Source organism: Pristis pectinata, chromosome 8, assembly GCF_009764475.1.
Source record: "Pristis pectinata isolate sPriPec2 chromosome 8, sPriPec2.1.pri, whole genome shotgun sequence".
Classification (NCBI taxonomy): Eukaryota; Metazoa; Chordata; class Chondrichthyes; order Rhinopristiformes; family Pristidae; genus Pristis; species Pristis pectinata.
Genome location: NC_067412.1, coordinates 70319631 through 70342230, shown reverse-complemented (window position 1 = coordinate 70342230; position 22600 = coordinate 70319631). Strand labels below are relative to the sequence as shown.

The following is a 22600-nucleotide window of genomic DNA, read 5'->3' as shown; positions in this document are numbered from 1 at the left end:
CTGAGCTCCTTTTAATCCCTTAACAGTGTTGACTAGGAGTGTTGATGAAAAATCAGAACCTAATAATGGACCTTGTGTAACTGCCACTTCCACTATTGCCATGTAAACTCCACCTGGGTACAGCAACCGCCTGTTATCTAAATGGAAGCTGAAGGATGGCTGATATGAAGTTGTGGAAATGTGTCCAAACCACAGACAATAATGTGAACTGTTGCTCAATAAGATTATTTCTAAGCAGAACAGTTTCCTTTCACTCAATTCCCCCAAAAGATGTTGTTTGAATTACAACTTGGAAGTTAGCCATAAAGTTTCACTTCAAACTGCTACACCAAAAAAGAAGCATCAAGTGAGGAATATAGATCAGTAAGCTATCAGAATCAGAATCAGGTTTATTATCGCTGACATATGTCATAAAATTTGGCTTTTTTGCGGCAGCAGTACAGTGCAAGATGTAAAAATTACTATAAATTACAAAAATAAATAAATGGTGCAAAAGAGGAATAACAAGGTGGTGTTCGTGGATTCGTGAACTGTTCATAAATCTACTGGCGGAGGGGAAGAAGCTGTTCCTAAATCACTGAGTGTAGGTCTTCAGGCTCCTGTACCTCTTCCCTGATGGTAATACCGTGAAGAGGGCACGTCCCGGGTGGTGAGGGTCCTTAATGATGGATGCCGCCTTCTTGAGGCTCTGCCTCCTGAAGATAAGATCTCTTTATTAGTCACATGTACATTGAAACACACAGTGAAATGCATCTTTTGCATAGACTGTTCTGGGGGTAGCCCGCAAGTGTCGCCACGCTTCCGGCACCAACATTAGCATGCCCACAACTTCCTAACCCGTACATCTTTGGAATGTGGGAGGAAACCGGAGCACCCAGAGAAAATCCACGCAGATACAGGGAGAACGTACAAACACCTTACAGAGAGCAGCTGGAATTAAACCTGGGTCACTGGTGCTGTAATAGCATTATGCTAACTGCTACACTACCATGCCTGCCCATACACTACCGTGCCTGCCCATCAATGGCAGGGAGGATTGTGCCCATGATGGAGCTGGCTGAGTCCACAACCCTCTGCAGCCTCTTTTTATCCTGTGCATTGGAGCCTCCATACCAGGCTGTGATGCAATCAGTCAGAATGCTCTCCACTGTACATCTATAGAAATTTGCAAGAGTCTTTGGTGACATGCCAAATCTCCTCAAACTCCTGATGAAGTAGAGCTGCTGGCATGGCTTCTTCATAATTGCATCAATGTGTTAGGCCCAGGATAGATCCTCTGAGACATTGATGGCCAGGAACTTGAAGCTGCTCACCCTTTCCACCGCTGACCCCTCAATGAATACTGGTGTGTGTTCTCCCGACCTCCCCTTCCTGAAGTCCACAATGAATTCCTTGGTCTTGCTGACATTGAGTGCAAGGTTATTGTTGCGACACCACTCAACCAGTTGATCTATCTCAATCATTAATGCCTCTTCATCGCCATCTGAGATCCTGCCAACAACAGTGGTGTCATCGACGAATTTATAGATGGTGTTTGAGCTATACCTAGCCACACAGTCATGAGTGTGGAGAGTAGAGCAGTGGGCTAAGCACGCATCCTTGGGGTGCACCTGTGTTGATGTCAGTGAGGAGGAAATGTTACTACCAATCCGCGCTGACTGTCGTCTCCTGATAAGGAAGTCGAGGATCCAGTTGCCAAGGGATGTACAGAGGCTCAGGTTTTGAAGCTGGTTGATTAGTACTGAGGAGATGATGGTGTTGAACACCAAGCTGTAATTGATAAATAGCAGCCTGACATATGTTTTGGTGTTGTCTAGGTGCTTCAAAGCCGAGTGCTCCAAAGCTATTGAGTCAGAGTGAGAATTTCACCCCTTAATTCAATATAAAATTTGTATATATTTTCATTCATTAATTCAAGCCTTGGCTGTAGTCCAGAATTAAAATGCATAACTCTGTTGGTCCAATCCTCTAGGCTGTAAGAACAGCAATGGCTGTGAAGCTACCATCTTACATTTTACTGCACAAGGAGAGGGGCCCGGCGTTCATCCAAAACAATGTTTCGCTGTTGTAGATGAGAGATGATAGGGGCAGTATATCGGCATTCTAGGAACTGGATCATAAATTAAGTGAAAACTGGAAATTAAGGCTGGCTTACCTCACAAAACTCTTAAAAATAAATTTAATTGAGTTAAGGGATCATATGACTTTTTTTAGAATGTGTTTCATGCTGCTGTGGGAACATACACAAAAATAATTGTAGTAAAGATGTTATCTGTTATCATGTGCAATGTGTAAGTTTTTCCCCTTTGCTCCTTTTGTGGTTGTTGATTCTGGTTGGGATGCAGTTTCAAAGGGGACGTAGTTTGGCAACCGTCCAAAACCTTGCTCAAGCAGCCACCCTTCATGTTTGAGCTTGAACAATGATTCTTCAAATTTTACTATGGAGATCATCACGCCCAAGTCTGATCCAGCTACTCACATGGCACTAAGTCCATAAATCCCTGGCAATACCTGCTGTACTATTGATATCTGGCAGAGTTGTTTCCCAGGTGAGGTTAAAATGGGGCTTGATGAGGAGAATAAGTTAGTAGTATGATACTATAATTACCGAATGGCTTCTTCCTGTGCTGTTTCATCCTGTGATTCCATAATGGGGAAATCGCAGAGGGGGCTCTTAGATTTATTTTACAATGTGCAATGTCACCCAACTGCAGATTCTGGATTTAATTAACTCTTCAACTCCTTCCACTCAGATTGCCTCATGTGAAACTGTATCCCCACAGGGATCAGCTGCTTCAAAAGAAAAGAGACAAAATTGGAGAAAGCTGAGAAAGTAAGTTTAAGGAAATGAAACCATGGTGATCATAATGGAGAGGAAGTTGACTAAGGAGAGAAGACAGTAACCGGTGGCTGACGAATACTTTAGCATGGTAAACACTGGAAAATCTTATGTCTGTCAAGGTGAAAGGAACACATGCATTGTGGGCATTGAGCTGATTCTTACATTGGTTACAGATTGATTAGTTAAACACAAGAGAAGATTCTGCTTATCCTAGCGATGACCCTCAGTCTGATCTCAGAGAATACTGTGCACTGAACCAGAGACGTTTTTCTATTTCCACCACCAACCAATCCCTGGTCTTTAATTCCAGGAATGGTTTAGTTTTTCAAAATCCAGTTTATTCTTTCTCTTTAAAATATTAATGGCAGTGAGATATAATTACCGCTTGCTATTATCAATTAACTACCACATTTAATTATATAATAGGAGTTGTTTCACCTCACACCTCTTCACCAAATGTAAAGCACCTCAGGACGTCTTTGAGAGATGTATTGGATGGTAATGTAAGCGAATATCATTCTTTGAACATTTGGCTAATTTGGGGGCTCCACAGGTTCTCACTACATTCACAATGAATAAATAGAGGGAAAAGCCACAAAAGATATAAACCCTCCAAGATGGAGAGTCAAGATCAAAGGTTAAACATCACAGAGTACAAACTAGACTTATTAATTTAAGCCAAATGAGTCACCCCAATTACAGATACACTACACTAATAAGGGACTCATACAGCTGATGGTCTACTTTACATGAGCCACAGGGTCCTTAGTGTAGATTCTCCAAGCTATCATTGGCCAATACTACACATGCTGCTGTTGTAAAACAGTTCAATGGCATACAAGTATGTAAGATGTTTTTGTGCAATGCATCAGTTGTGAAATAGTTCCAAGGTAATCATGGTCCAGGAATCACCTTGTGAAATACTAGCATGCAAATATAGTTAGTATTCATACACTAATGCTGGTTATTGTAATTTTCACTGATGTATTCATTTTGATAAAATGGTATTTTAGTGAAATAATAATAACTGTATTTAACATTTTTTTTAACTCTCACCCATCCTCAACAACAGTTTAATGAAGTGCTGAACAGTACACGAGAGCCACTTAAAGTGCTAAATGGCTTCATTCATTCTTCTACCCTGCCATTTTCACATGTTGTCTTCTTATACTCCAGGTCCTCCACCCTGAGCAACCAGAAGTATGGCTGGGAATTTAGTGTCTGTACAGATGCAAATATATCAATTCCTGTGCTTCATCATTCACCATAACATTTCTGCATCAGCCCAAGCCCAGTCTCATAACCATGTGATGCTCTAGGTCCCGTTCAAGCTGTTGCTCAACTCACCAGCACTGTTACTCCTACGATTCCCCTCATCCCTTATCATTCAAAAGACATGTACACCAACAGAAAAATTGGTCAACAGCTTTAGTTATTGAACTGCATATCAGGCTGAATTACAAGAAGCACAATCGGGTCTGGTCCTCCAAAACCAATCAATACGCAGGATATTCCTGGCTGGCAGAGATAATCCATGGCTCCTGTCCTCCACTGAAAAATGTCTTCTTAAACACCTTTTCCCTGCCTTCTCCACTCTTACCTTGGGATGCATAGTGGTTTAGCATTTAGTGCTGCTACAGTGGTCTGTGTTCAATTCTGACCTCAAAATGAAAATCAAAAAAACTGCAGATGCTGGAAATCTAAAATAAAAACCTGAAAATGCCAAAGGAATTCGGCAGGTCAAACAGCATCTGCAGAAAGAGAAGAGTCCCAGACCTGAAACATTAACTGTTTCTCTTTCCACAGATTTTCCAGTATTTTCTGTTTCGATTCTGACCGTGGGTGACATCTCTGTTGAAGGCGTGCACTCCCTGTGACTACATGGGTTTTCCCTGGTGCTCCAATTTCTTTCCACATACCAAAGATGTTCTGGTTAGTAGGTTAAATGGCCACCATAAAGTACCTTTAGTGTAGGTGAGTAGCAAGAAAATCAGGGCAGAGTTAATGGGTATGTGACAGACAATAGGTCATGGGGAGAGGCTATAAGAACCAGCATGGGCTCAATGATCATAAGAAAAATATTTTTGACCCCTTTTCTGCTTTTGATATGGTTGCCTTCATAATCTTCCTCCAATATCTGTCTATCATTGTCAGCTTGGTGGTACTGCAGTTGCTTGATTCTGTTTTGGATGGAGTACAATGAGAGGTCATCCACTTTTGAAGGAAAAATAGAAGATCAGATTATTATTTAAATGGTGAAAGATTGCAGCATTCTGGTGTGCAGAGGGACTTGGGAGTGCTTGTGCATGAATCGCAAAAGGTTGGTTTGTAGTTGCAACAGGTTATCAAGAAGGCAAATGGAATGTTGGCCTTTATTGCCAGAGGGATTGAATTTAAGAACAGAGAGGTTATGCTGCAACTGTACAGAGTACTGCGTGCATTTCTGGTCTCCTTACTTGAGGAAGGATATATTGGCTTTGGAGGCGGTGCAGAGGAGGTTCATCAGGTTGATTCTGGAGATGAGGGGGTTAGCCTATGAGGAGAGATTGAGTTGACTGGGACTATACTCGCTGGAATTCAGAAGAATGAGAGGGGATCTTACAGAAACATATAAAATTATGAAAGGGATAGATAAGATAGAGGCAGAAAAGCTGTTTCCACTGGTAGGTGAGCCTAGAACTAGGGGACATAGCCTCAAGATTCAGGGGAATAGATTTAGGAGGGAGATGAGGAGAAACTGCTTTTCCCAGAGGGTAGTGAAGCTGTGGAATTCTCTCCTCAGGGAAGCAGTAGAGGTTATGTCATTAAATATATTTAAGACACAGTTAGATAGATTTTTGCATAGTAGGGAAATTAAGGGTATGGGGAAAAGGCAGGTAGGTGGGTCTGAGTCCACGGCCAGATCAGCCATGATCTTATTGAATGGCGGAGCAGGCTTAACGGGCTAGATGGCCTACTCCTGCTCCAATTTCTTATGTTCTTATGTTTTTATATATTCAGTCATAGTGAAAGAATCAGCTACAGTGACTTTCCTTCCCACTCCTGGATTGTTACTTCTAGAGGAAATAGCTAATCATTTATGAAATCTTAACATAATTAAACCTAGTCAACATGGTTTTATGAAAGGTAAATCCTCTTTAACAAATGTGCTCAATTTCTTAGAGGAAGTGACAGGGAGAGTTGATAGAAGGGAACCTGTAGATGTAGTGCATTTAGATTTCCAAAAGGCATTTGACAAGTTAAATGCATAAGTTAAAAGCCCATGGTATTGGAGGAAATGTGTTGGAATGGATTGAAAACTGACTGTCTCACAGAAAAGAGAGTTGGATAAAATGGATCCTTTTCAGACCAGAAGGAGGTAACAAGTGGTGTACTGCAAGGATCAGTTTTTGGCCTGCAGTTGTTCACTGTTTACATTAATGACCTGGAGGAAGGAACAATATGTAAGGTTTCCAAATTTTCTGATGATACAAAAGTAGGTGGAAGGGGGGTGCTGTGATATGAATAATGTGATTCTGCAAAGGATATAGGTACATTGAGTGAGTGGGCAAACGACTGGCCAGTGGAGTTTAATGTGGGGAAATGCGAGGTCATGCATTTTGGTAAGATGAATCAAAAGGCAGATTACTATCTGAATAGAGAGAGACTGAAAGTGAGTGAAGTACAGAGGGATGCTGGTGTTCATGTGCATGATACACAAAAAGTTAGCAGATGGGTCCAACAAATAGTTGAGAAAGCAAATGGCATTTTGGCCTTCATTGCAGAGGGGTTGAAGTTTAAAAATAGGGAGATTTTGTTGCAATTGTACAGGGTGTTGGTGAGGCCTCACCTGGAATACTGTGCACATTTGTGGTCCCCTTACCTAAATAAAGATATAGTAACATTGGAAGCAATACAAAAGAGATTCACCAGGCTAACTCCTGGGATGAGACGGTTGTCCTTTTACAAGAGATGAAATAGTTTGGGCCTGTATCCTTAGATTAGAAGAATGAAGGGTGACGTTATTTAAACATTTAAAATCCTAGCAGGCTTGACAGGGTAGATGTTGGAATTTTTTCACTAGTGGGAGGGTTTCGTATAAGGGGACATAACTACAAGATAAGGGGCTGTCATTTAAAACTAAAGTGTGTAGAACTTTCTTCTCACAGAGGGTGGTGAATCTCTCGCATTCTCAGACCCGGTGGGTGGTGGAAGCCGAATCATTAGAAATAATTAAAGTGAGGATGGACACATTTTTGATAGATCAAGGAATAGAAAAGTATGGAGAAATAGCGGAGAAAAGGAGTTTAGGCTAGCATAGATCAGCCATAATCATCACATTAATTGGTGGGGCAGGCTTGATGGCCTGATTGCCTACTCCTGCTCCTACTTTCTGCTGTTCTTGTGTTCTCTACTACCCCCACAGAGGTATTCTTGCCCCTTTCCCAATTCTCATTTACGTGCTACCTTTTGCCAAAATAATTGGAAATCAGAGTTTCCAAGTGGATGATGACAACAATTTTCTGAACCTCACCTCTATCTCTCTCAGCTCCTCCATTGTCTCAAAATTGTTGACATTGACCAACATGCAGCAGTAGGCAGGTACATGGGCAGTGCCATGGGTCTCCCCAATAATCATTAAGGAGATTCAATAGTCATGTTTAAGCAGTATTGTGTAAAATATGTATGTTTAATGTGCTCGTTTAAAACCAATCAAAAGTAAATTATTGTTGAAGTCCCTGGCATTAGACGAGCATAAATTTTGTCCAATTAAATGCAGGGGAGACTGCTCATTGTTTTTTTTTTCATTCAGAAAGTCTGTTCCATACTTATTGGCTCCATCTATCCCTCTCTCCTGGCAGATCCTGAAACTAAGCCACTCTGTTTAAGAACAAGTTATGGCTGATGGGTCTTGGTCTCAACTCTTCTAACTTCGTAGTTAGAAGACTCCCCTATAGTTCCCATAACTCTGGGCTTCACTTTACTCCAAAATCCTATCTCAGCCTTGAATATATTACACAACTAGCTTCCTCAGCTGTCTGAGGTAGAGATTCCCAAAAATTCATGACCCTCTGAGAGAAAAAAATTCATCTTACTTCCGTTTTATATGGGTGACATCATATTCTGAAACTATTCCTGGTTCTGGATTTCCACCATGATGGAAACCTACGCTTAGCATTTACTTTGTTAATCCCACTCAGAATCTATGCATATCAATAATATTATTTCCCATTTTTCTAAACTCTAAAGCTAATAACTTGATCTTCTCAACATTTACAAATAACACAACTCTTTCATCCCAGGAATCAGCATAATGAAACTTCTTTGAGATTCCTCTAATGCAGGTTTATCCCTTGGTAAGGAGACTTAAATTTGAACACAGTACTCCAGTTGTGGTTTTGCATATAGATGCAGTAAAACTTCCTTATTTTTGTCCTCCATCTCCCTTGCAATTTAAAACCATGAACTCATATTCAGCCCACCAAGACTGCACTGACCATCAAGCACTAATTTATACTAATGCCATTCTCTCTACATCCTCTTAATTCCCCCCAGATTCTACCACAGCTATAAACTAGGGTCAAGTTACTGCAAACAATTAAACTATCAGCCTACATGTCTTTGGGATGTGGGAGTAAATCCAGAGAAAACCCATCTGACCACAGAATGAATGTGCAAACCCTACACAGACCACACCGGGAGTCAGAATTGCACCTGGGTCAGTGCAACAGTGAGACAGCAGCTCTACCAGCTGTGCCATTGTGCTGCCCCTGTGCGCTGAGTCTTCAGAATTCCTTCAAAAAGTACTATTCTGAAATGACGACAAATGATTTTGGACTGGAACTGGTCAGGCCTTGTTCACATGTACCTATGTGTATGTTGGTCAAGTACAACAATTTTGAGACAATAGAGGAGCCGTAGGAGATGGTGGTGAGGTTCAGATGGTTGTCAGCTTAATGCATTTGGAAACTGCATTTTCAAATTATTTTGATGAGGGTCAGCAGGTAAATAAGAATTGGGAAAGGGGCAAGAGTACTTCTGTTGGGGGGTATTAGAGGTAATGGTGCAGGAGTGGGAAGAGAAACCTCTGCAACTCATTCTCTGGTTATAACTGGATGTAGAAAAATGGAACCCGGCAGCTACAGTACCACCCAGTTGATTATGATGAACAGGTATTGGAGGGGGAGTGTGAGGATCCTGCTAGGTATGAGGATACTGCTAGGTATCTGTTGAATCAATTTTTTTTGGGCAATAGCAATTGCTCACAAAAATAATTTGGCCCATTACTGCAGCAAATGCCCAGACTTTGGGATTTTTACACCACCTGCCCCCCACCATGCTAAAGGAGGCTATGGCTGTAATGGAGGGTAGAAGTGACTGGAAGGATGGGTAGGAACCACCGTTGTTGGGAAAGATGGTAATTGCCAGTAGCAATTAGATGGGTGGAGACCTGGAGCAGGGAGGATAGCAGTGATTGGGGTATTGGTGGTTGGAACTGGTGATAGAGTCAGTGCTGTTTTGGGGAGTGGTGCCACCAGCACAGCCTGTTATTTGAATGCAGAGTTGGGAAAAACATAATTATTCCTCTTGGCTCCTTATTCATGTAAGTATATTAAATACCTTTATGGTTAGGCCTGCAGTTGTCCCTTTAAGGACTGCTGATAGGTCACATGTGGACGTTTCATTACAAAGAGGGTCCAGACCTCTCTTTGGTCTTTGCCAATATGGCAGACAGAGCATTGCCAGTTTGTTATGAGCATGCGCTTCCTGATTGCCATATTGGTGAACTAGATGATATTACTTGCCCCAAGAATTAGCAGAAATATAATGTTGGAAAATCCCAATTCTTAAAGATGTGTGTGTCACCACTGTGAGAAAAATAGAGGAGTTTAGCAATAAAATTGGGAAGACTAACAGTGTTGTGTTGAAATGTCTGCTGCACTGGGATCCATCTATCGAATGAACTATTGTGCAGTATGAGCTTCCCTCTAACAATATCAGAATCTATAAATGTGTGAGATCAGCTGAAACCACACAAAAATTGCACAAAAGGAATAACAAAAGAGAAGTCCAGGTTGTGAAAAGGCAATTGAGCCCATCAAATCTCTTGCCTCTAATCTACTAATTCTCCCATTTTATAGAAGTCAGTTGTTTTAGTCAATTTTTTCTAGATTCCTAAATCATTCTAATGGTTTCTCACTGACTGAGCAAAGGGGATTTCCCAATGCTGTCTCAGTGTACCAGCATTTTTGATTACCACAATTAAGAGGAAGGGTCATTTTTGAACATTTTCATGTAAATTTCATTAAATTTCTTCTGAAATATTTAGGATATGATTATAATCCTTTCCTTCAATGTTTAATTGCAAAGCCACATATTGATAATCTTTCTTATCAAAATGTTCACTAATAATTGGTTTTGTAATTATACACTGCAGTCTCATTTACCTTTTAATCCCCTTACATCAATGATCAGAATGGTAACCTGAGGCTACTTGATCTATTTGCCCTCTTCTATAGCATTTGGCAGACCTGCTGATCCAGGTGGGTCTGTAGGTTTCAACTTTCAGCCCACTTGTTCTGGGATGTTGCTGAAGCTGGAAATCAGGGAAAGCAAAAAAGAATTATTAATACAGTAGGAAAAATTACTTAGGAGTAAATATATGCAATTGCATAATGGTACAATTCGTGGCGGTGACACTCAAATAAGAAACTTTGCAAGGTTTTGGGCTTGACAAAAATAACTACTGAATGTATTGCCTTAATGCTATTCAGTGCATCCAAATGATTGTGGGTATTATCTCAATCCCAAGATCTTTCTAAGGGGTTATAGTACATGAGAATAATGAATGATAACATTGGATACCAATCCTGCATTTACCTGACTTCAGCCTTGAGTAAAAATCAGATGTAAATTTAGTGGTTTACTACCCTTCCTGGTTCATCTGGTAGCTTTACACTTTTCATGAGACAAAGAATGCCTCAGGCCTGACTAAAGTGTTTCTTCATTATTATTGAGTTTGTACCATGATGGTTTTAACTGCAGGGATCTGCTGCAACCGGTATCTGGAATTCCTGTAAACCTGACCTTGATTTGTTCAGATTTGTAACAACTCTGAACAAATAAAAGAGGTCTGAATAGACAACGAAATAGAGAAAAAAAAAGTTGTTGATCCAATATATGGGCAGAGGAGGCAGCAGGCTCATTAAAAGGGCCCTGATTTGATCCCTTGCGTGTGCTGGGTTGGTTGAGCTTGCTGGGGGCAAGTTCTGGGGTACAAGGATTGCTCTCAAAAGTCAGGGGTTAGAGAGGGATGAATATCAACCAGGGTTCTGACTTTTGACAGCTATCCCGTGACTCTTGCTGGAAGATGTTTGAATTGTAATGCTGCAGACAGAAACAGGCCTACCTGGGATGTCCTCTGTGATTGATTAGCCTGCCAACACTCTAGGCTCACACATGATCAGTGGCCTCTTGGGTGAAGTACCAGAACTGTACTTGTGAAACCTTACCTCAGCAAAATTCTGTGGGTTAAGGAGAGTGGAGAGAATGAGGGGAAAACTAGTTAAAATTAATTTTGATTAAAAACCAAATTCTGTATTTTCTTGCAGTTGTTTCTGGGAAAATGTAAGATATAATGAAGATATTTATCTTTCAGAGACTGATTTGTAGATATTTCCATCCTGGTTCTTATAAGATGCATTAATGTTGTTAACCCTGTCACTCCTGTTACTCAATGGTTGAGGGGCTATTTGATAGAAGTGTATAAAATTATGAGAGGCATAGGTAGGGTAGATAGTCACAGAGTCTTTTTCCCAGAGTGTAAATGTCAAATACTAGAGGGCATAGATTTAAGGAAAGAGGGGAAAAGTTTAAAGGAGATTTACGAGGCAGGTTTTTTATAGAGAGAGTGGTAGGTGCCTGGAACACACTGCCAGGGGAAGTGTGGAAATAGATACAATATTAACATTTAAGAGGTATTTAGACATAAACATGAACAGGCAAGGAATGGAGTGATATAAACCATGTGCAGACAGATTGGACTAGTTTGGATTGGCACCATGGTCAGCACAGACATTGTGTGCCGAAGGGCCTGTTCCTGTGCTGTGCTGTTCTACATCATGTCACATCTCAAGGCAGAGTTGTTGCATCTTCTAGGGTGGATTTGAGGGAGTTTTTGTGGAGCTGGCTATGCTATACCTTACCAGAAGGATCCCTATCTCTCAAGGAAGAAATGCTCTATTATTTAGTAATGATATTCACTATCTTGAAAAATGAGCATAAAAGCTGTCGGATTGTCTTAAAATCTTAATTGGTTTACTAATAGTTTTGATGGAAAGGAACCTTGACCGCTGCCTCGTCTGACCACATGAATTAAAGCCCATGTTTTGTGTTTGAATGTTAATACCCTCAGGGCAACTTTAAGCAGGCAATACATTTTTCTCTCATTATTCCTCACATCCCAGGAACAAATAAGAAAAATATTAGGGCAGGTGAATAATTTGGTTAGCTCAATGAATTAAGTCTGTTATGAGTTTACAGATCAACATCACATGTAATACAAAACATATGTCAGATCTTTTTGTGTATTTCTTAATTATAAGAAAAAGGAGCTGTGAATTGGAGATCCAGATGTAAGTATTTATGGTCCCACAAAATTATTTACTCACATTGAAATCTTGGCAGGGTTCAACCATTTCAGTCCAGATCAGGAAACATATTTGGGGTTGTCCTAGGTTGACTTCACATTGGGCAGTGGTTTTATTAAATATATTCTCAGAGAATCCCAGAAGGTGTTCTTGTTATTGTTCCAATTCGTAAGATAAATGGGAAATGTGTTGGCAGCAAAAGCCAGAGAGGCTCTTCTCTTTTAAGCTATTTGTAGAAGGTAGCAATGGATGTGTATTACTCGAGGGACCTTGGGCCAGTTAGTTGCCCAGACTTGCTACCCATGGTGCCCCTCTACCCAGATTTCCCTTTTCCAGATGCATAGGGTTGAAATAACTGACCCTCCACACTTGAGAGGAGTCTCACAGGGCAGAGTAAGCTCATAGAGACAACTAGGCCTCAGGTGCAGTACTAAGGCGTAGTCAAAGGTTTTTGGTTGTTCTTTGTCAAAGATGTTTAAAAATATTTGAATAGATTTAAATAATAATGTTCAAAAATTAATTAATAATACCTTATATTACTTACAAATAGTTTAAAAAGCATTCATATAAAATTAATTTAAATTAAAATAATTCAACACTTACTTGAATTTACCTTTTTCCATAGGGTTGGCAGCCCCATTTAAATGAATGGGGCCACTGTTATACACCCGCCAACCTTAGTATAAAGCTGAGAGACCAGATGATAAGTGAATTCTGTCCCTCTCCATAGCATGTCAGTGAGTCACTACTGGGCTAAATGGCAGGTCCAGCAGGAGGACGAAAGATCACATACATAGGCATCCGAGCTCCAGTTCAGCACATCTGTGTTTGGCTGGGCATGCGTTGAGTCCAAGGCTAGTTAAGCCATGACAGCTGTCAGCTTGCTAGATAATGCACATGCTTTGTTAATTTTAACACAATGGTTTAAATGTAATGACACTCTTAGCGTTGAGTTCAATGAAGTAGTCTTGTGATTCTCAAGGTATTTGATACTGAAAATTCAGACCACCAAATAGGATCCAAATATCAGAGATACAAGAGACTGTAGATGCTGTAATCTAGAGCAAAAAACAAACTGAGCAAATCAGGCAGCATCTGTGGAAGGAGGGGGAAGGTCAACATTTCAGGTTGAGACCCTGCATCAGGACTGAACAAGCAGGGAATGTTGCTGAAGCTGGATCCTCCCTGTCAGATTCTTCACACACAGCAATGCACCTTGTGGCGGCTGCAATGGCCTTATCTATTTCCTTCTGGAATGTGTGTTTGGCAAGAAGATCTAGAAAGACGGTTGTGGTATTTTTTGTGTATCATCCTGTACAGCTGGTCAAAACAGGATGCTGTGCACTACAGGTTGTTTCCAGGCAGAGATTTTAAGACAAGCATCAGCTACCATTCAAAGATTAACAACTCAGTGAAAGACGCACTTTGGTCAGTCTGAAACTCACTGATCTTGCTGCGCAAGAAACTGTTCATGACCAAAAGCTTCAAACTGGGACATTCTAAGGTCCTGAGGGATGCACTGAAGCTTGCTGTAGGCTCTGTAGGGAAAGGCCACTGTGTAATTCACGCTGAGGGTGGGACCTGAATAAAAACTTCTTGGACATTGTTCATCGAATGCATGAGAAAGAAAAATTGATGTCATACTGATGTAATGTAAATCATGTAAGCAAGTGGATGGTATGTCCTGGGGGGAATGTTGATATATGAACCTACTGTATTATATATTTTAACTAGAATTTGTGGTTTCAGAAGAGGAAGGGAGAGAAAAAAACATTAATCATCTCTCACACCCTAGGAACTGTTCATAAACTTTATTGCAGCAGACTTGTATGACCACCACCATGTATACATAAAGGATTTATGTCTCCCTCCTTTTTGGTTAATTGCATTATGTACTCCTTCATAGTAAATTCAAATATTCCGTTACTATACTTCATAAAATTAACACGTTGTGATATACAAAGGAAGAATCACATTTGAGAAATGAACAACAAGATTTTTTCCAAAGCACAGACTTATTTTGGAGAAAGGAAACTACAATTAAGCACAGAGTTCTTAAATTTGAAAACAACTTATAGCCACTTTTTTATTATTGTAAATGTTAGAGCAGGATTTAATAATCTGACTTTTGATTGGCTCTTCTGTAAATTACTTTCTTATATTTGGAATAAATATACTGTTTATGTTTACTTCTGTGAGTTTATGATGTAGATACATTCAGGTTTGCAATAAGTGCTAATTAATCATCCAAACATCATTACGCAAATAATAATTCCAACCTTGCTTTTCAATTACCATTTAATTCACTGCTACTTTTCCAGGGATGTATGCCTTGTTCACCGTCAATAGCTTCTGCTTTCCTTATTGTTTTTGATATGATGTTGACCAAAACTTGCCACAGCCACACTTCCTTCCATAGTGTGTATGTCTGGCTCTGACTTAGTCCACGTGGATTCCAACCATGAACATGTTTCTTGAATCCCTGAGATCCATACTTAATGTCATAAGTCAGCTCATGCTCTTGACTTCTCTCTCTAACAGCACCAACTCACTCTCCCTCAAAACTGTTCAATTTACCTGGATTTCGTCCTACTCTTGTCCCACAAAACTTATTTCTTTCTGCCCTTCTCCATTCACTTCCCACTTAGATCTGTAAGACTTCTGATGCCCTCTGCCACTTTGATAGTTTCCAATTTCATGATCCCAAATGGCTCACTTTGTTACCGTGGACAACCAATTCCTCTGCACCTCCATCCCACAGCAGGGGCCCTTTGCCTCTTCCTTGAATAGAAGCCCATTTGGTCCCCATCCATTACTTCACACCTTCACCTGGCTGAACTTGTTCTCACATTGAACAACTTCTCATAATTTTACCCACTTCCTCCATTACCAAAAGGTATACCTTTAGGGACTCACATGAGTCCAAGCTATGCCTTTTCTCTTTGTGGGATACCTGGAACATTCCTTGTCTCAGTCATTCTCAGTTTCCTTTCCTCATCTTTATTTCCAGTGTATTAATGACCATTTTGGTGTTACTTGCTGCTTTCATTCAGAGCTCAAAAATGTTATCAATCACCTTTGCTGCTATATTCCACCATGTTCTCACTGTCCTGTGGTCTTTCTTTCCCTTTCTCAATCACCTTTTCAGGGGATAGCTTAGTGACCAATGTCCATTACAAGCCCACAAATTTCTGATACTGTCTTGACTGCACCCTCTCAATCCTACTTCCTGTAAGGATTTCATTCTATTCTTCTGGATTCTCCAGCTTTGTCATCAATATTCTGAAGATGACACCTTCCAAACCAGTGCTTCTGAGATGTTTTCCATTTACCTTAACCATAGTTTTGCCTCCACAGTAGTTGACAGGGCATTCAACAACATGCTATGTTGTGCAGTTCTGCTCTCACCCACTCTCCTCCCATCCAGACCTAGGACAGGGTCCCCCTATGTTCACCTTCCACCCCATCAACCCCCACATTCACTGGAATAACCTCAATAATTTCCATCACTTTTAATATGTTGTCACCTCCAGGCACATCTTTCCCTCCCCTCCACTTTCAACACTCCAGAGAAAATTCCCTCTCCAACTGTCTGGTTCACTCTTCCATCTCCACTGATATCTGCTTGTCTTCCCACTGTACTTCGCAGGCAACTGGAAGAAATGCAACACCCACCCCTTGGCCTCTTTCCTTCCCACCATCCAGTGACCCAACATTTTTTCCCGGTGAAGCAGCGATCCATTTATACTTATTTGAATTTAGTGCATTGCGTTTGGTGCTCACAATATGCTCTTCTCTACATTGGAGAAACCAAGTGTGGTTTTGGTGGCTGCTTTAAAATACCTGTGTTCAGTCTGCTAAGGTAAACCTGAACTTCCAGTTGTCCTTCACTTTAATTCTCCATATCACTCCCACTCTCACTTCTTCGTCTTTGTTCTAACAAAGCCAAAGTATTAGTATTGGTTTACTATTGTCACTTGTACCGAGGTACAGTGAAAAACTTGTCTTGCATACTGATCGTACAGATCAATTCATTACACAGTGCGGTTACGTTAGGTTAGTACAGAGGGCATTGAGGTAGTACAGAGTGCATTGATGTAGTACAAGTAAAAACAATAACAGTACAGAGTAAAGTGTCACAGCTACAGAGAAAGTGCAGTGCAATAAGGTGTAAGGTCACAACAAGGTAGATTGTGAGGTCAGAGTCCATCTCATTGTATAAGGGAACCGTTCAATAGTCTTATCACAGTGGGGCAGAAGCTGTCCTTAAGTCTGGTGGTACGTGCCCTCAGGCTCCTGTATCTTCTACCTGATGGAAGACGAGAGAAGAGAGAATGACCCGGGTGGGTGGGGTCTTTGATTATGCTGGCTGCTTCACCAAGACAGCGAGAGGTAAAGACCAAAGAGTCCAAGGAGGGGAGGCTGGTGTCCGTGATGCACTGGACTGTGTCCACAACTCTCTGCAGTTTCTTGTGGTCGTGGGCAGAGCATTTGCAGTACCAAGCCGTGATACATGCAGATAGGATGTTTTCTATGGTGCATTGATAGAAGTTGGTGACAGTCAAAGGGGACAAACCAAATTTCTTTAGCATCCTGAGGAAGTAGAGGTGCTGGTGAGCTTTCTTGGCCATGGCATCTACGTGATTTGACCAGGACAGGCTGTTGGTGATGTTCACTCCCAGGAACTTGAAACTCTCAACCCTCTCGATCTCAGTACTGTTGATGTAGACAGGTGCATGTGAACCGCCCCCTTTCCTGAAGTCAATGACCAGCTCTTTTGTTTTGTTGACATTGAGGGAAAGGTTGTTGTCATGACACCATTCCACTGAGCTCTTTATCTCCTTCCTGTACTCCGACTCATTGCTGTTTGAGATATGGCCTACAATGGTGGTATCATCTGCAAACTTGTAGATGGAGTTAGAGCAGAATCTGGCCACACAGTCATGAGTGTATAGGGAGTAGAGTAGAGGGCTGAGGACACAGCCTTGTGGGGCACCAGTGTTGAGAATAATCGTGCCGGAGGTATTGCTGCCTATCCTCACTGATTGTGGTCTGTTGGTTAGAAAGTCAAGGATCCAGTTACAGAGGGAGGTGTTGAGTCCTAGGTCTCAGAGTTTGGTGACAAGTTTGCTCTGGATTATTGTATTGAAGGTAGAGCTGTAGTCAATAAACAATAGTCTAACATAGGTGTCTTTACTGTCCAGATGCTCCAGAGCTGAATGTAGGGCCAGGGAGATGGCACCCGCTGTGGACCTGTTTTGGCGATAGGCGAATTGCAGTGGGTCAAGATTGTCTGGGAGACTGGAGTTGATGTGTGCCATGACCACCCTCTCAAAGCACTTCATGATGGTGGATGTCAGAGCCACTGGTCGGTAGTCATTGAGGCATATTACCTTACTTTTCTTCAGTACCGGGATGATAGTGGTCTTCTTAAAACAGTTGGGAACCTGAGATTGAAGCAGGGAGAGGTTAAATATGTCCGCAGATACTTCTGCCAGCTGATCAGCACAAGATCTGAGCACACGGCCAGGGACACCATCTAGGCCAGATGCTTTCCTCATGTTCACTCTCCGGAAGACTGATCTTACGTCCTCAATGGTGATCACAGGTTCAGTTGCATTGGAGGCTGTCAGGGTGGGTGGTGGCAATCCACTTCTCTTCTGTTCAAGACGCGCATAGAATGCATTAAGTTCATCAGGAAGGGATGCGCTGTTGTTAACTATGCAGCCCGTCTTCATCTTGTAGCCTGTTATGACATGTAAGCCCTGCCATAACTGACGGCTGGTCTGGGACTCTATTTTGAGTCGGTATTGCTCTTGGCATCCCTGATAGCTTTCTGAAGGTCATATCTAGATTTCTTGTACAGATCAGGATCACCAGATTTGTGTGCAGCAGTCCTCAGCTTCATTAGGGAGTAGATCTCCCGGTTCATCCATGGTTTCCTGTTTGGGAACAACCGTATTGTCCTCTTTGGGCACCTGATCTTCTAACAGGGCATGTTACAGCCTTCAGGTCTCAACAATGAATTCAGCTATTTCATATTGTTGTGAATTTGAATGAGCCACATTGAGGCCAGAGTTGTAGATATAAAAGGCTTTTATTTGGCACAACAAGCAGGTATTCTGGAAGAATTTCTCAGAACAGTGTTCCTGAACTCAAAATACACAGAGGTTTATGTCCTTTACACACAAAGATAACAGCAGGTATTTAAATACAGTTTTCAATAGTTACAATTACATAGTTTGCTTCAACATTTTTGATGCAGACAAATGACTCTGTAAGATTACCTATTTATAATGGGAGCACATCTCAACTGACAAGGATACCTCTGCATATTCAAAGATCTGTGTTAGGAATCCAGATACACAAAACAGCCTTTCCAATTTGTATCAGAATTGACCTGTAATGTTAACTCTGTTTTTCTCTCTCCAGGGATGCTGCCTGACCTGCTGAGTATTTCCAATATTTTCTGTTTTTCATCCATAATTCCACTCTGTCTGTTGTCCAATTTTGGACTGAGGAAAAGGTAACGACACTAATGGGGCGATGAAGATGGGAAGCTATGGAGATGGAGAAGACAACAAACTTTTGATTGACCTCTGAGAGCACGTGGCTACACCTAGTAAGGGTTCAGCGCTTTTTCCTTGCAACATTTTCTGGTTATAAAGGCGTGACAGTGGTTTAAAGAGTCATTTGGACGTTAGGAGGTCGAATCTAAAACAAAATAATTTTCTTTAAGACTTGATTCCGGCATAATTGCAAGGCAAGTTACCTTCGGCTAATATGCAAGCCAACCTCTCCATAACTGAACATTGTGAGTTGTGTTTCAGAGGCTGGATATATGTGCTCTGAGAAGTACGATGTAGTTTGGTGTAACGTACATACAATGTTATCTGTTCTTTGATGTCCATTAGCTGCTGCGTCCATGTCCTTTGACCGGCACCCCAGAGAACGCGGAACTCACTGCACAGGCTGTTTTGTTTTATTCTAATGCCTTGAAGAAGCCTTAAAAACTCAGGTACGGGTCAATAGGGAGAGCTGGGGATAAACTACTAAAATAAAGCTGCAACTACACGTAAATGCAACAGCAGGATGTTATCAGGAGGAAACCATTCGGGGAAAAAAAATCTGTTGAAGGGCATCTAGAGTGGAACACGAAACGGGGAAGGTGGTTTGTACCGGGCTTGCGAGTTTTCTAGCTGTGCCCCTGCAAATAAGTAGCTGCGGCGGCGCTAGGACCCTGGGGACGCGACTGCAGTGAGGAGTGGTGGAAATGTGCGCAGCAGACAGCGATATGGAGCGAAAGTAAACTCATTCCTCGTTTCAGATATCAGTATATACATTGAAAAAATACACATCGATTGTATTAGCTTCTGCTCGGTGCTTTTGCACCGTCGGGACCCGCACTTTCACAACCTCCGGGGCCCGGCTTCGGAACGGCTCGGATCGGATCGGACGTGGACCTGAATCTTGCTGGAACGAGAAAGCGGCAGCTCCGAATTAAATTCAGGTATTTTCTTTACGATAAAGAGGCCGGGCTCGGTGGGGCTGAGCAGTGCGTGTGGCGAGAAGCCGAGGTGCCACCATGTACCCCTCGCCCTCTCAGCCTTAACAAAAGGAGACGCTCCGCTTCTGCTCTGGGGGCGATCTCGCCAATTTCATGTCAGTCTCACTGGCATCTCGCTCTCTCTTAATTTTTATTTTACAAGCGTTTAACAGAGAGGATAATTGCAAATCCCAGACGAGGAAAAACCATGCAAAGGTTTCGATAAACAGAAAGCATCGGGCTAGCTTATTTCGAAACACAAGTTTAAAGCAAGACATTTAAAAGGGTAAAAAACCAACTTCCGGGAAGGCAACTTATTCACATATTGTGCGCGGCTCTTATTTATTTAACAAACAATGAAGGTTTCAGTCACGGGTTGAGGTCGAGTTAGTTTATAGTTCAGGCCACCATGGTGCCTCATTTCGGTTTAATTAGGGTTTGCACTTGTGAAGGAACCGGGCTCCTGTGGGCTGAGTGATGAGAAATATCGGACTCAGTCATTATATAAAAACTGTCAGGTTCAGGGAGCTGTTGCCTGCGAGGCTGGGGATGGGAAATTGGAGAACTCCGAGTCTCCCCCTCGTCCTTGAGGATGTTTCCAGGGACCTCGAAGCCAGCAGAAATGTTTCACCAGCGGAGGAATGAGAAGCAGGAACCGATATCCACTCCGAATTTTGGCAATGCAAACAAAATGACCCCCGACCCAAGCAGGAATTCACGTGTGCATTTTATATTGTGAATTGTGGAGAGTAGAAGGACCATGAGACATCTGAGTGCTTGCAAAGGTTTTTTTTTGTGTGTGTGTTGTGGATTCCCCGAGCGCCGTTTGCACAAAGTCCATCCGCGATGACCCTCGGCCCACAGTTAGTGTGTGTGGAAGGAGGATGTGACGGACTACTCCGATATCCATCGAGTGCTTGTTATTCCGCATCGAGGGGTGCACGAAACAAACACATGTGCAAGGAGTGGCTCTCCTTTATACTCATTTACCTTCGATATTCGCGGTATCTCAATGCTGAACACCGGGGATTGTAGTTAAATTAGTAACGATCCCCACCCCTCACCTCCCCGTCCACCCCACCCCACCCCACCCGGCATCCTCCCACCCCCTCCCCGTTTCCACTCCCCCCCCCCCCCCCCGGCGTCCAGACGACAAGCCGTTTAAAATGATAATTAAATGTTGTGTGCTGCGGGGCCTTGTTGCAACAAGCAACTTGTGTTCGATTTTGAGAAAGTTTTCAAGTTGGATTAAAGTCCCGTTTCAGCGCCGACTCGAACGATCCCAGTAAAATGAAGCTTAAAGACGCCGGGGGAGGGAGAGGGAGGAAGCTGGGTCAGGGCTCGGGTGATTCACCCTGGTGCTCGTTCATGAGAACAGGGCGCGGCCTCGCAGCGAAGACCCCACCCTGTGCCCTCTTAACACTGCGTGGCCTGTTGGGCCGGGTGTATAATTGCATTGAAAATATCAAGCTGTTATTCTGGGTAAGTTTGTTTGGCCAGTGAGGTGCTGGTAGACGAAATGTTGTTGTGCAAGGTGGGCAAGCAAGTGTGTATTGCCCATCCCATTTACCCTGGATGCAATGAATCATAGAAACGTACAGCACAGAAACAGGCCTTTGCGGTCCACCTCCTCCATGCCAACTGTGATGCCTATCTATGCTAATTCCATTTGTCCTCATTAGGCCCATATTCCTCTACTCCTATCCAAGTACCTGTCCAAATGCCTTTTTAAACATTGTAATAGTGTCTGTCTCCACTCCCTCCTCTGGTAGCTCATTCCAAATATTTACCGCCCTCTGTGTGGGAAAACTTACCCCTCAGATCTCTTTTAAGTTACTCCCTTCATTCCATAAACCTGTGCCCTTTAGTTCTAGACTCCCCTGCCCTGGGAAACATTCTGACTCTCTACCCTAGCTATGCCCCTCAATTTTATAAACTTCCATAAGGTCACCCCTCACCCTTTTACATTCTAGTGAGAATAAACCCAGCCTATCCAATCTCTCCTTATAACTACAGCTCTCCATTGCAGGCAACATCCTGGCGAATCTCTTCCACACACTTTCTAATGCTATAATATCCTTTCTGTAGTGTGGCGACCAGAACTGTACATAATACTCCAAGTGTGGCGTGACTAACATTTTGTACAACTGTGACATGACGTCCCAACCTTTGTACTCCATGCCTCAGCCTATGAAGGCAAGCATACCAAATGTCCTTTTCACTATCCTATCTACTTGTGTTGCCACTTCAGGGAGCTATGGACTTGGACCCCAAGGTCTCTGTGTACTTCAATGCTCCGAAGGTCCCTGCCATTTACTCTATAGGTCCTAACATAATTTGACCTCCCAAAGTGCATCGAGATAAGATAAGATATCTTCATTAGTCACATGTACATCAAAACACACAGTGAAATGCATCTTTTGCGTAGGGTGTTCTGGGGGCAGCCCGCAAGTGTCGCCACGCTTCTGCCATCAACATAGCATGCCCACAACTTCCTAACCTGTACGTTTTTTTGAATGTGGGAAGAAACCAGAGCGCCCGGAGGAAGCCCACGCAGTCACGGGGAGAACGTACAAACTCCTT

General features: G+C 42.3%; 1 protein-coding gene across 4 annotated transcripts in view; it reads left to right on the top strand.

The window, feature by feature from the left end:
- Positions 1-19745: 19745 nt before the first annotated feature.
- bcorl1 (BCL6 corepressor-like 1) overlaps positions 19746-22600 on the top strand; it is a 183144-nt gene continuing 180289 nt past the window's right edge. For all 4 annotated transcript variants that reach the window (XM_052020783.1, XM_052020782.1, XM_052020780.1 and 1 more), the window contains exon 1: positions 19746-19981. The gene's annotated coding sequence lies outside the window, so the exon portion shown is untranslated. The remainder of the gene's footprint in view (positions 19982-22600) is intronic.